General features: G+C 41.7%; 1 non-coding gene across 1 annotated transcript; it reads left to right on the top strand.

Moving 5' to 3' along the window:
• Nucleotides 1-11,380: 11,380 nt before the first annotated feature.
• Nucleotides 11,381-11,506, top strand: LOC128058491 (U6atac minor spliceosomal RNA). The gene has a single exon (XR_008200486.1). It is a non-coding gene; the product is annotated as a U6atac minor spliceosomal RNA (small nuclear RNA).
• Nucleotides 11,507-15,194: the final 3,688 nt, after the last annotated feature.

The following is a 15,194-nucleotide window of genomic DNA, read 5'->3' as shown; positions in this document are numbered from 1 at the left end:
GTCAGGAGGAGAAATGCTCATTGCAACCAAGGAGAAACCTCTGTGAGAAGGTTGCTCCAGGACGTTTCCCCGTCAGACAAGCACTCCCTTGATCCTGCATCCTTTCTTATGCAGCAGGCAGCAGAGCATCAGTCTGAGGTAGAAGATCCACCTTTGCTGGGAACATGGGTGACCTGATGAACAGATGTCCAGTGGACACTGAAGGAAAGCAAGATGTTCTGAACCACTGCAAGATTGAGAGGATCCTGAAAGAGAATTGCTAGTTAGTTCAGAGTCTGGAAATAGGTGGCAGAATTGAACCCCACGTCCAGTTCCAGAGAGCCTCGGCTGCCCTGAGGTGTGCACCGTGTGCTCAGCCATGTCCGACTCTTTGCGACCCTGTGGGCTGTAGCCCACCAGGCTCCTCTGTCCATGGAATTTTCCAGGCAAGAGTACTGGAGTGGGTTGCCATGCCCTTCTCCAGGGGATCTTCCCAACCCAGGGATCAAACCCACATCGCTTCTGTCTCCTACATTGACAGGCGGATTCTTTACCACAAGCGCCACCTGGGAAGCCCCACCCTGGGGAGGAAATTGCATCTAATTTCTGACAGATTCTCTCTTTTCCCTGTGCATTTCTTCCCCATCTCTTCCACTTCCTCAAAAACTTTTATAGACCAGTAGCTTTTCCAGTCTTCCCCAAACCCATGTCAAGGGTCTTCAAAGCCCAAGAGAATAACCTGGCTCAACATCAGGGGCCTGTATGTGACCTGTAAATGAATCCAGCTGTGCAAAAGGTGGAAGAAGGTCTCTGAATCCACCCTGGGCAGGGAATCTGACCAAATACAAAATACAATTTCAGAAAGGTGAGAAAAACCTTGAGCTGGAGGTGAGAGTGACTGGTTTCCCCCCAACAGAGGAAGGAGAAGTTTCCCCCCACGGAGGAAGCCATCATCTCTGTCAGAGACAGCCGATGCAGCTCCCCTGCTGGCTCCCCTGCAATCTGGCAGCACTTGGAGCCCCTTGGGGACTCTGTCTAGGAGCCACTTAAATCCATAATTCAAATTCAAGAGCATTTTCAATGTAAAAAGAGTAATGCTTGATTTGATTTTATTACCTTGGGCTTACAGGGGAAAGGGAAGTAGGGAGGGGAGGAGAGCCTGCACTTCTTCCCCCGTGAGCAGTGACAGCTGCTGCTGGTGGGGGAACATGCCCAGGACATTGCTTTCCTGTATAATTACTCCCAGGCAGGAAAATAAAAACAATCCACATTTTCTCCCCAAACTACCAGCAACCTCCCCAACCTTGCACCTCAGGAAACAAGGTCTTTGCCATTGGGCAACTTGACAGGCTGTCCCACAACAATCATCAGTTGTCACAGGCAGACTGCAAGGAGAAGGGAAACCTCCAGGGCCAAGTAGAAGCAATCAGGAGAGTTCAAATGTGCCCACCAAAGGGACCTCCAGATAAGCATAAGGGAGCATCAAGGGAAGATGAGGGCCCAGCAGATGGCTCTCCAGGGTCTGCCTGTGATTCAATGTCTGTGTTCACATGGACAATTCATGGACTATTTCTACATGCAGATCTCACCTCCTTGGAAAACCAATGGCAAGATTAGAGCAAAAATAGACACATCTACAAAATTTGTTTTTCTATTTCTGACTTAGGGGTTTCCCTAGTGGCTCAGAGGGTAAAGTGTTTGCCTTCAATGCAGGTAGACCTGGGTTCGATCCCTGGGTCAGGAAGATCCTCTGGAGAAGGAAATGGCAACCCACTCCAGTACCTTTGCCCGGAAAATCCCATCGACGGAGGAGCCCAGTAGGCTACAGTCCATGGGATGTTGTTGTATGGTAGAAGCCAACACAATATTGTAAATTAAAGAGAAGAAAACAAAATGTTTTTAATAGATACATCTAATCCAATATCACTGAAATCTTCAACCAACATAAAGTCGTAAAAATCCTAGCACCCTCCAAAGGTTCCCAGCTGGTCTGCGCTCCAAACTCAGGTGGAGATGAAAGGAGGGTGAAAGTGTCCATGTAGGTGGAGAGCCTGGTGGCTTCCCCTACCCCCTTGCCACCTGCAGACACTAACATGGCCTGGCCAGGGCCACATGGCTTCCTGGAGCCCTAGTCTGTGAAGACCAGTGTCCCTGGAAAGGTTGGCAACATGCAACAGCTTGAACTTCGCTGAGTGCATCACTAGTGAAGGAATTGATCATGGGGTAGCACGTGGCAGTAAGAAAGCCCTCCAGTGGTGTGTATAGTAAATGTATGAACAGCCAGGCACTCTGTCTGTCAGGCCCATCACCTGCTCTGGGATTCCAGCCACACCCACCCAATTAGTTAATTGGTACCAGGTAGCTCTGCAACTGTGATTATAGCTGGCTGGACCATGAAGGCATGCCTGATTCAAGAGCAGCCTGGCTCAGGGACCCTGCCCAACAGGCACAATTGTGACCTAGTTAAGCTGTCAGATCTCATTGCTTAGATCTTTTGAGACCCCAACATTATTAAAAAATAGTTAGAAGCAAGAAATAGCAGTTGGTAGAGGGGATAAAAAACATTCTGTTTACCAAATATGCAAACCAAGTTCATATCTAACCACCAGAGTATCAAAAAATTATTTTAGAAATAACTGCTATTTTATTTTATAAAAACTTCATCATCATGGAGGAAGAAATCAGAACTTTTCCTAGATTTATTTATATTTATCTTATGAAACTCCGTATGGCATTTACTTTGAAATTCGGATCAGGAGAGGGAGGGCAGCCTACACGTTTTCTGGGCTAAAATGTCTTAATGTGAACCTGAAAAACTACAAAGAGAAGCAGCAGGAAGAAGCCCCAAAGCAGTAGGAGCCAAGGGCAGGAGAGAAGAGAAGGCAGGAGGAAGCGGTGCACACCAGAGACTCGCTGAGTCACCGTAGGGACCGGGCTGCAGACAGGGGATGAGGAGATGCAGGGACAGGCTCAGCTCCCGGAGGAAACCTCCTGAAATTCCTGCGGTGCCCAGAGCTGCGGCAGTGGCCTCAGTGTGGCCCACAGCTCCCCATTTCCTCACCTAGCCTTACCACAACGCTTTATCTCCTGAACTTGAGTTTTGTCTTTGCTTCCTGAAACCTAAAAGAACCTAACTAAGGCATCATATTAGCAAATAAAATAAATATATTCAGATACCGCAATCTAAGCCAAAAGGGGAGTGGACAGGTTGCTATGATTTATGTGGTTCAGTTGAGAGGCTTAATTCAAGAAGAGCTAGAGTACCTTCAGAAGAGGTATCGGAGGCTAGGACAAATACATGGGAAACCGTGTCTTAAATGGGCAACCATCAGGAAGCTAGGGGTGTACCATCAGAAGAATAGAGAATTCAGGGAGCTCATGGTAGATGGTGTCCTGTGTCAGAGGACTGTCAAGTGGAGGAAGGATTAGAGCTGTTTCCTGTGCCAAGGGAAAGAAATAGAAATGGGGGGAGTAAAGCTTTTATTTCAGTAATTAGAGAAGCTGTTCAAAAATCTGAATTTTTCAGAAGATGGGTGGTCTTCTTTAAAAGGTAGTGAGTTGTTTGTTATTGAAAATGTCTAAAGAGAAAAATGACTGTGCTTTGGCAGCAATATTTTAAAGAGAAAATTAAAAAATCATCTCAATTATGAGAATGCATGAGAGACAGACCCCTTCCATCCATGACCTTTCCTGTGTAAGGAGCACAAATTCTGGAGCCTCATTACTCAGGCTTGTATCCTGGATGATTAAAAATTAAATGTAAGTCCTGAAACCATAAGACTTTTTAGAAGAAACATAGGTCATTGACATCATTCTTAGAAACTTTGTTTTTCATGTTATCTCCTCAGGCAAGGAAAACCAAAGCAAAACTAAAGAAACAGGACTACTTGAGACTAAAAAGCGTTTGCATATTGAAGGAAACGATCAACAAAATGACAAGGCAGCCTCCTGAATGAGAGAAGATATTTGCAAATCACATATCAGATAAGGGGTTAATACCTGAAATATACAAAGAATTTACACAACTTAACATAAAAAATAAACAACCTGAACAGAAAGACACTTGAAAAGATGTTTAGCATTACTAATCATAAGGGAAATGCAAATCAAAACTACAGTGGGATATCACCTCACATCTGTAAGAATGACTATTATCAAGACGACAAAAAAATAACAACTGCTAGCAATGATGTGGAGAAAAGGAAACCCTCATGGACTGTTGGTGGGATGGTATTAAATTGGTGCAGCCACTATGGAAAACAGCATAGACTGTTTGGGAGATTCCCCCCAAAATTTAAAAATAGAATTATCATCACACAATCCAGTAGTTTCACTTCTGGGTTATTTTTTTCATCAAAAAATAAAAACACTAATTTGATAAGATATATGCACCCCAATGCTCATTGTAACACATACAATGACCAATATATGGCCGCAACATGTCTGTTAATAAATGAATAGATAAGGAAAATGTGGTTAATAATAGAATGGAATATTATTAACCACTAAAAATAATGAAATCTTGCCATTTGTGACAACATGGATGGGCCTAAAGGGTAACATACTAAGTAAAATAAATCAGACAGAGAAGGACAAATACTGTCTGGTTTCACTTACATGTAGAATCTAAAAAACAAAGCAACTGAACAAACATAACAAAATGGAAGCAAATGTATAAACACAGAACAATTTGGAAGTTGCCAGAGGAAAGAGGGTGGGGAGGTTCAGTGAAACAGCTGAAGGGAGATTAAGAGATACAGATTTTCAGTTACAAAATAAATAAGTCATGGGGATGTAATGTACAGCTTAGGAAATATAATCAATAATATTGTAAAAACTTTGTGACAGGTGGTAGCTAGACTCAACTCATGCTGGTGACCATTTTGCAATATATAAAAATATCCAATCTCTATGCTGTACACCTGAAATTAATGTAATATTGTAAGTCAATTATATTGAATACTTCAATATTTAAGAAGGGAAAAAAGATTATAACAGATGAATGCAGGGAATCAGCAGAGTGCTGCGATGGATGTTAGAGGGCACAATGAAGACAGGGTGAAATGCTTGCCTATGGCCCAAATCCTCAGGAAAAGAAAGCCCTTATTTCCCTGGGGAAAATGCAAATGACTGATGCAATTCCTTCTTACCACAAAGAGGAGGAGAATAGAGGATAGGTAAGAATCTCTGCTAAACATTTCAGATTTTTAACCAAAAATAAAAAGACTGACCATTTTTACAGGCAAAAGAAGTCTATGCAATGCTTTAGTCACATAGCTTCAATATAATTATCTATTCCATTTCTCTGCACCCTCCTCAAAAATTAAATTTCTCACCTTTCTCATAGTCAATTTTGCATCCGAGTAATAAGATCACATCGATAACTGAAACTAATATATAAAGCCCCAAATTTCATTTTAGTGAAAACTATCCAATTTCCTAAGCACATCTTTAGTAGCCAGCATATCTTCTGATGGGTTGGACTAAAAGGAAACCAGAGATTAAAAGACACATGAAGAGGTTCAAATCATACCACTCCTGAGCTTTCAGCTCCCACAGAAGAGTCTTCTGGCTAGGAGGTTTATTAATCAGGTTAAGCTGGACTGTTCTAACAAAGTATTACAAACCTCCAAGTCTCAGTGGCTTAACATGACAGCAATTTATTTCTCCAGTCATTTAAAGCCAACACAGACAAGCAATTCCCCAAGGTAACTTATCTCCCACATGGTGACTTAGAGATACAGGCTCCCTCCATCATGATTTCAGGATTGTGAAGAGAAAAGGTAAAGAGCTCACACTGCCTCTGAAATGCCTCTGATGAAAAGAAGCTCATATCTCTTCTATTCACTATCTGTTGGCCAAAACCAGAGACACGGTTTTCAACCTCACTTCAAAGAGGCTCAGCAAAGTAGGGGAGCACTGGAATATGAGGGAGCATTACGCCTCTTGTGGAGTACACAATTCTCACCAAAATCAAACTTAGGTCAGGGATAGTCAGATGGCTTGGGAATTCAACCTCAGGCAGACACAGATACCCTGGTCTCAACATTCCACAGTTTAAGAATTTCTGCTTGTCTGTTTAAAACATGTCAGTTTTCCCCATAAAGAGAGAGCACCCTGGTATTTGAATAAAATGTTAAGGAAAGCACACCAAGTCCCAGTTTTGCAGAAGATGGAACTTTAAAGATGACAACAAAATCAACACCATTCTTATCAGACTTGGTCCAAGATTTGGAAACTATCATAGTCTGGACACCATGCACATAAGCCCATCGTTGGGCATGGATCATGTAATTAACAAACATTTTCAAATTATATGCACAACAAAGCATAGCTTAGTTTTTCCATTGTTTCAGGATTTTTTTTTTCTAAAATGGTGCAATCTCCAAAAAATGTTCATGTTCATTTTTTGGTGAAACTAAGTCTATTTCTCTATAGAACAAGGGTATTTTTGTTGCTTAGTTTTCTTTTTCCGGGGGCTGAGTGTATAGACCTTCTGAGTGCATTGCCCTCACTGTGCAATCTTTTGCTGCCAGTTTCTATGTGGAAATACACACCATGATTTTTTTCTAGTAGTTGTTGTTCTTGGAAAAGCCTCTAGGCCCTAGGACATGTATTGGAGAATGGCATTCAGGAAAGAGAATCACAGTAATAAATCTGATTTATGAAAGATATATGACTGAGAAATATGAAATCATCCTAATAGCGCCTGAAGTGGTAACTTTGCAGATATTTTTCCTCTCTTTCTTTGTAGATGGCAATTAGTGACCTCTGCTGCTGCTGCTGTCGCTTCAGTCGTGTCTGACTCTGTGCAACCCCATAGATGGCAGCCCACAAGGCTCCCCCATCCTTGGGATTCTCCAGGCAAGAACACTGGAGTGGGTTGCCATTTCCTTCTCCAATGCATGAAAGTGAAAAGTGAAAGTGAAGACGCTCAGTCGTATTCGATTCTTAGCGACCCCATGGACTGCAGCCTACCAGGCTCCTCCGTCTCTAGGTTTCTTTCCAATATTCACTGACTGACTCCATTCTACCCAACCACCTCTGCCATCATCTTGGACAACAGGAATCCACTTATCCAACATAAGGGCTCCTGTCTCCACAACTTCCTGACCTTCAGTTACCTTATTAGGCTTGATCCACTTCAATCATCCATATAGGTGTGGCCCAAATCCTATATTCCCAAAAATTCAAGGACTCAAATTTAAACTCTTAAGATTCCAATCCTTAAGTATGGTTTCCTGTCCTTCAAGTGCACTCAATCTCTCAATCCCTATACCCACTTTTCACAATTTTCAGCATCGAGTCCCTTGGCCTTAGGAGGTAGTGAGCTTCTTATTTCCGTGGATGTTTAGGAAGAAGAAAGATGATCATCTGTCAGGGACGTGACAAAGGCCTACCTTGACCTTTTGAGAAATTCATGTTGCCCTAGAATGTGGAGGGATACAGAACCCAAGGACATAGTACAACTGTGATTTAAATGCTTGATTCTAGTAGCTGCAGGGACCTGATCTTCCAATGAGTTTTTTTATATTGAAATGACCAAGGTTATAAACTAGGCACTAAATAAGGACAAAATAATTGAAGTGTTAGTTACTGAAGACCCTTAGCAGGATTAAGAAACCATGTGTTAATTTAAATAAGCTGCACAATAGAGGCGAGGGGTTGGGAGGAACAAACTGTCCTCTAAAATAGGCAAGCTATGAGGATATGTTGTCCAACGCAGGGAATATAACCATTATTTTATGTTAATATAAGTAGTGTATGACATTAAAATTGCACACAGGGCCTCCCTGGTGGCTTAGATGGTAAAAAATATCTACCTGCAGTGCAGGAGACCCAGGTTCAATCCCTAGGTCTGGAAGATTCCCTGGAGAAGGGAATGCTACTCACTCCAGTCTTCCTGCCTGGAGAATTCCATGGATGGAGGACCCTGGTGGGCTACAGTCCATGGGGTCACAAAGATTCAGACATAACTGAGTAAACTAACACTTTCACTTTTTTCACATGTAACTGATAATAGTATGTCAGCTATACTTCAATAAGATAGATAAACAGATATAAATAGATAGATAAAGCTGAGTTATGTCACAGTCAGTACCTTGCAAATGCAAAAAACAATGATACCCAAGAGTCTATAATTAAAGTAGTACCTAATTTACAGAAAGAAAATGGTGCTGCTCAAGAATCATAAATAGTGTTTAGGGCCATAACATCTGCCTCAAATCCGGTATACTGAAGTGAATTAAAACTTGCCTCAGCTTTTAGACTCCAATTTAGATCAGACTTAATTAGAAAATGTATTTGTTGTAATAAGAAAAGATAACACAAGAAAAAGAATCCTATATGGAACAGAAATATATACATGACACACCAGCATACTTACTAGTAAATATCTGAAAAACACATAAGTCACTTCAGCGGAGACGAAGTATGAAGGAGGTGTGGAGACTTTATTCTATCTTTACGTAGCTTTGGAAAGTTGAACCATAAACAAGGTTAATTTTTAAATTTTTCATCAAAGTACAAGATGCATGTACATAAAAATTTTTGAATAGCACAGATTTCATGATAAACAGTCTCACTCCTCAGGAGGAACCACTTTCTCCTAATATTGTTTATAGTTCTTCTGATGGTTACTTTGATATCTCTAAATAATATACTTTTGATACTTTTCTTGATTTAATAATTTTCTATATTAACTAGTCTTCTCACAAATGAGCTCACTTACACTGCCCCATCTCCATTCTGCCCAGCATAGTCATATTACTACTTTTTGGTCTTTTGTTGTTTCTTTTCTCACCTTAAATAAAGTTTGCCCCTCTCCTTATCCTACCAACAGCAGACAATAGACAACATCTTTCAGCTCCCTACTGTTACTTACAGATTTATCATAAACCTTCATATTTTCACATTTGCAAAATAAAAAAGAAAGAACAAGAATCCTAAGTTGCAAACTAAGTGAAAGCCAAACAACAAGTCAAATACGTATACAAACTTGTGACCAGTCTGAAATCTGTAAATGGTCATCTCCAGACTGCCGGGATGAAAATACTCCTGCATGGAAATTCTAAGCATTTACTGGACTTGGGATTATGGTCTTAGTATTCTTACACTGTCATCAAGGCAGACAATCATCCATCTTTTTTAGCTTAAGACATCAAATAGGATATTTTATGCATCAAAGAATACTGTCTCAGACATTGGTTTCCAACTGATAAAATCAAAGAACCATGTTTGGTTCAAAAAATGAACCAAAATCAAAGAGATGTTAGAAGAGACCTTCAAAACTCTTGCGACAATCTAAAGTAACTATGGAATTATTTTCTTTTCCTTGAGGAACAAAAGGAAGTTAATAAGACCATAACTATTGCTTGTAAGCTATTTACAAGAAGATCTATGTGCCTCCTTTCCAGAAGATGAATACACTGCGAGAGGAGAAAATATAACACCTGCACACGAACTTTGCTCAGAGCTCTTCATTAGAACTTCCCTGGTGGTCTGGTGGTTAAGAATCCGCCTGCCAATGCAGGGGATAAATTCAATCTCTGGTCTAGGAAGATTCCACACATCATGAAGCAACTAAGCTTGTGTACCACAACTACTGAGCCTGCCCTCTAGAGCCCACGTGCCACAACTACCGAGCCCACAGGTCACAATTACTAAAGCCTGCAAGCCTAGAGCCTGTGCTGCACAAGAGAAGACACCACAGTGAGAAGCTGCACACCACAACTGGAAGAGCAGCCCCCGCCTGCTGCAACTAGAGAAAGCCCACATGTAGCAATGCAGACACAGCAGAGCCATAAATAAACAAACATACACTTTTTAAAAAAAGCTTCTTTGTTAGACGATTTTGCTAACTCGCTTCCTGTGGTTCTTCTAGAGGACAGAAAGACTCTCATCTCCCTTCGTCCTGGGTGAATTAAGAGAATTATCATTGACAGACACAGTGGACCCAAGATTTCTGCTCTGAATAAAGTCCAAGAAAAGAACCAGACCACCTTCCCATTACTACTGTTCTCTACTGAAATATCTACTGCGTTTCTGCCAAAGACGATAGAGCTATGAGCAAAACCTTTCTACTATATCCCATCACCAAGCTCTGCCACCTTGAGTTCCAGAGCTATTCATATCTTTAAATGTCACTTTTGACAGAAAACTCGAAGCAAGGTAGAAAAATAAGATTATTCCCTAGCACTGTATTTGATAGCAAAAAATGGGTAGACAAAACCCTTTGACTTAAAGAGTCCTAAACTGTCCATCTCATTGCAAGGAAAATGATATCAATAACTGCTGATCCTCTAGAGACATCCTCTAACCTGGGAATAGTCCTATGACACTTTATTCAATGGTTGACTGGACAAGTAACTGCTAAGCTTCCTGGAAACCCCAGAGCATTACACAAGTGCTTATTATGTAGCTGGCTCCCTATATCAGTTCAGTCACTCAGTCATGTCTGACTCTTTGTGACCCCATGAATCGCAGCACGTCAGGCCTCCCTGTCCATCACCAACTCCCAGAGTTCACTCAGACTCATGTCCATCCAGTCGGTGATGCCATACAGCCATCTCATCCTCTGTAGTCCCCTTCTCCTCCTGCCCCCAGTTTCTCCCAACATCAGAGTCTTTTCCAATGAGTCAACTCCTCTCATGAGGTGGCCAAAGTACTGGAGTTTCAGCTTTAGCATCATTCCTTCCAAAGAAATCCCAGGACTGATCTCCTTCAGAATGGACCGGTTGGATCTCCTTGCAGTCCAAGGGACTCTCAAGAGTCTTCTCCAACACCGCAGTTCAAAAGCATCAATTCTTCGGTGCTTTGCCCTTTTCACAGTCCAACTCTAACATCCATACATCACCACAGGAAAAACCATAGCCTTGACTAGACGGACCTTAGTCGGCAAAGTAATGTCTCTGCTTTTGAATATACTATCTAGGTTGGTCATAACTTTTCTTCCAAGGAGTAAGTGTCTTTTAATTTCATGGCTGCAGTCACTGTCTGCAGTGATTTTGGAGCCCCAAAAAATAAAGTCTGACACTGTTTCCACTGTTTCCCAATCTATTTGCCATGAAGTGATGGGACCGGATGCCATGATCTTTGTTTTCTGAATGTTGAGCTTTAAGCCAACTTTTTCACTCTCCACTTTCACTTTCATCAAGAGGCTTTTTAGTATAGCACTGAAATAATATGCCATGCAAATGTTCAAAAGGAAGGAAAGGAGATGCCGTGAGAATAGTTTTAGCATTCCCTCAGAGGGGAAGCTGATCTTTATCATCTGATGGGCAATCAGACACTGGATGGGTTTAGTCCACAACTTTACTTTTCAACAAGAATCCTAACTTGATGTTTAGGAGCTGCCACTGTTGCTGTTGATGGTTTTAATCCCCTTTAAAAATATGTATAGGTGTTGCATGAAAGGAGAGAAGGTTAGCATTCCCCTTGACAAGGATGGAAGAGGTCCTCAGGCCTGGCAACATGCATATGGTTAAGTCACTACCACCCACTTTGTAGCATCTAACCAATGGTTTTTGTTTTGTTTTGTGCAAATAGGAATGAAAGGGTAAAATCATCAAACCCATTAAACCTGTAAAAAAAAAAAATGTATGGAACTTTGTTAGGTAATTTAAACCTGAAAACAATTTGTAAAATCCTTCTGTTGTTTTATACCATGGTCTGTCTGTCGCTAAGTTGTGTCTGACTCTTGCAACACCATGGACTGTAGCCTGCCAGGCTCCTCTGTCCATGGAATTCCCCAGGCAAGAATACTGGAGTAGGTGGTCATTTCCTTCTCCAGGAGATTTTCCCAACCCAGGAACTGAACCTGGGTCTCCTGCTTTGCAGGTAGATTCTTTACCAACTGAGCCATCAGGGAAGTCCTCGTACTTATACCATGGAATACTAAGCAAATACCAAGCTGTTCAAATGAAGTAAATTGGGGGAAATGTATCTAGCTTGTCAGATTTGCTCAGCCACCCCCATTATGACCAAAAATTCTTCAGGAAAATTACACAAGACAAAAGCTAGTTTGAAACTAATGTCACAGGGGGAAATGGTTCTAAATAAGTTGAGTTTTAAAAGAAAAATAATGAAGCCACTAGCTTAAAAGCAAAATCAATTTTAAAAGATAGAGATCCAATGGGGACTACTCTGCATTTAAAATGACTAAACTCTTTCATTTAATGCAAGCCAGGTATGATGTTTACACAAACCATTACAAATTGCTGAAATATATGAAATCCTAAGGAATCCAATATCACATGCTGTGGGATGAATCACACAAAGCTTCTGAATATAAAATAGCAGAGACAATCCAAATTTGAGATTTAAAATCTTAAAAACTGAGATCTGACATCTTTGATAGCAGTGCTTGTGTTAATAATGGCACTTTGAAGTCTATATGAAAAAGAAAATAAATAAGCAAATCCATGTTCTTTTAGAATGCATATACCCATTAACAGAACCTAACAAGCTGATGGCAGCAAATGGTACCTAAAGGGTGTCTGTCCCAAAGCCTGGGATGAGGAGGGTTTATGGCTTCCTGTCTCCCAGCCACATGAAGTTGCCTTGGTGACTTTCTATCTCAAACTGGTTTGCTCTCCAAAAATACAACAAGCCAGATGCCTGTGGGTTCGGGTATGTCTAATTGAGCCACACTGAGCACCAAATGACCTAGAAATGTTTAATCTAGCTTTTGTCAGAACAAATTACTGAGATGTTCTCATGCCCCTTAGGGACTAATTTATAACTGGATCCCAAGTTCTATGCAATGCTGTGGGCCAAGGCTGATGAGGGGGCGGGGGTGGGGCTTCACCCTGTATGCAGAGGCTCTGGGTATGATGCTCTGATAGGAAGAAGAACCACTGTAACATCATGAGATAATAAGAGGAGGTGCTTCCCAGGTGGCTCAGTGGTAAAGAATCTGCCTGCCAATGCAGGAGATACAAGAGATGCAAGGAGACACAGGATATGTGGGTTCCATCCCTGGGTTGGGAAGATCCCCTGGAGAAGGGAATGGCTACCCATGTCAGGATTCTTGCCTGGAGAATTCCATGCACAGAGGAGCCTGGCTGGCTACAGTCCATAGGGTCACAAAGAGTCGCACATGACTGAACACACACACATACAATAAGAGGATGGCCACATGAAATTCTGTGAGGGTCCTGGAGAGAGGTGTGCATCTTGTGCCTTTTGTTCCTTAAAGAGCTCCTTTTTTGGAAAGAGAGGGTTGGTATGCTCTCAAATTGCCCAGTGATGTATTGCCAATGAGATTATGTAACGTGTTATGGACTGACTGCTAGTAACCCTCCCCAAATTCAGGTCTTGAAACCCTACCACATAATGCAATGTTAATAGGAAGTAGAATCTTTCAGGGATAACTAGAATTATATGAGATCATAGAGTGCAGCCTCATAAGTGGGACTAGTGCCTTTATAGAGTTAAGAGAAAGCACGCCCCCTCCCTCTGCTCTCTGCTCTGTAAGGATATAACAGGAAGACAGCACTCTGCAACCAACCTCCAAGAGAACCTCACCAGAACCTGACATGCTGGTCATGATCTTGGACTTCCAGTCTCCTAAATTCTGAGGAATGTCTGTAGTTTAGAAGCCCACCAGTCTATGGTACTTTGTTATAGCATCTATAACTAAGACACCATGTCATGGTGGTGAGCACTAACCTAACATTTCTAATATTTTCACTATCAAATTATTCCCATCTCATAAACAATTTGCTAGGATGCAGGACTTTTGGAAAGAAACTTGAAAAGCAGATTTGAGCTTGGTTTTATTGACGTTGTGTGGGAGAGGTTCAGTCCCTCTGAGCTCCCTCTCAAATCTCCACCCTGCCACAGCACGGAGTTGAGAGGAGGCATGCACAAGAATCTGTTTGCTCACATTTGGATTTATCCAACTTTCTCACTTTGGACAATCTGATGGTTGTAAAGTGGGTCTTATTATTGTTCCCATTTGCACTTCTCTACTCCTGAAATTGGACATCTCTTTACATACATGATACCCATTTACATTTCTTTCTGTGGATTTTGTTGACCATTTTTATTGATTGTTCATTGTATATTGTATATATCAAGCCCTTGTTAATATGCAGTATATATCTTCTTCAGTATTGTAGCAGAGTTCCAAAAGACAGCACAGATTGGCTCAGAATTAACCTCAGATATGCAGATGACACCACCCTTATGGCAGAAAGTGAAGAGGAAGTAAAAAGCCTCTTGATGAAAGTGAGGGAAGGAAAGTTATGACCAACCTAGATAGCATATTCAAAAGCAGAGACATTACTTTGCCAACAAAGGTCCGTCTAGTCAAGGCTATGGTTTTTCCAGTGGTCATGTATGGATGTGATAGTTGGACTGTGAAGAAAGCTGAGCGCCAAAGAATTGATGCTTGGACTGCAAGGAGATCCAACCAGTCCATTCTAAAGGAGATCAGTCCTGGGTGTTCTTTGGAAGGAATGATGCTAAAGCTGAAACTCCAGTACTTTGGCCACCTCATGAGAAGAGTTGACTCATTGGAAAAGACTCTGATGCTGGGAGCGATTGGGGGCAGGAGGAGAAGGGGATGACAGAGGATGAGATGGCTGGATGGCATCACCAACTCGATGGACATGAGTTTGAGTGAACTCCAGGAGTTGGTGATGGACAGGGAGGCCTGGCGTGCTCCAATTCATGGGATCGCAAAGAGTCGGACATGACTGAGCGACTGAACTGAACTGAACTGAACTGAACCGAACTGAACTGATGAAAGTGAAAGAGGAGAGTGAAAAAGTTGGCTTAAAGCTCAACATTCAGAAAACGAAGATCATGGCATCTGGTCCCATCACTTCATGGGTAATAGGTGGGGAAACAGTGGAAACAGTGTCAGACTTTATTTTTTGGGGCTCCAAAATCATTGCAGATGGTGACCGCAGCCATGAAATTAAAAGACGTTTACTCCTTAGAAGGAAAGTTATGACCAACCTAGATAGAATATTCAAAATCAGAGACTACTTTGCCAACAAAAGTCCATCTAGTCAAGGTTATGGTTTTTCCAGTGGTCATGTATGCATGTGAGAGTTGGACTATAAAGAAAGCTGAGCACCGAAGAATTGATACTTTTGAACTGTGGTGTTGGAGAAGACTCTTGAGAGTCCCTTGGACTGCAAGGAGATCCAACCAGCCCATTCTAAAGGAGATCAATCCTGAGTGTTCATTGGAAGGACTGATGC

The sequence above is a fragment of the Budorcas taxicolor genome, chromosome 1 (genome assembly GCF_023091745.1).
Source record: "Budorcas taxicolor isolate Tak-1 chromosome 1, Takin1.1, whole genome shotgun sequence".
NCBI lineage: Eukaryota > Metazoa > Chordata > Mammalia > Artiodactyla > Bovidae > Budorcas > Budorcas taxicolor.
This window is presented reverse-complemented; position numbering and strand designations above follow the sequence as displayed.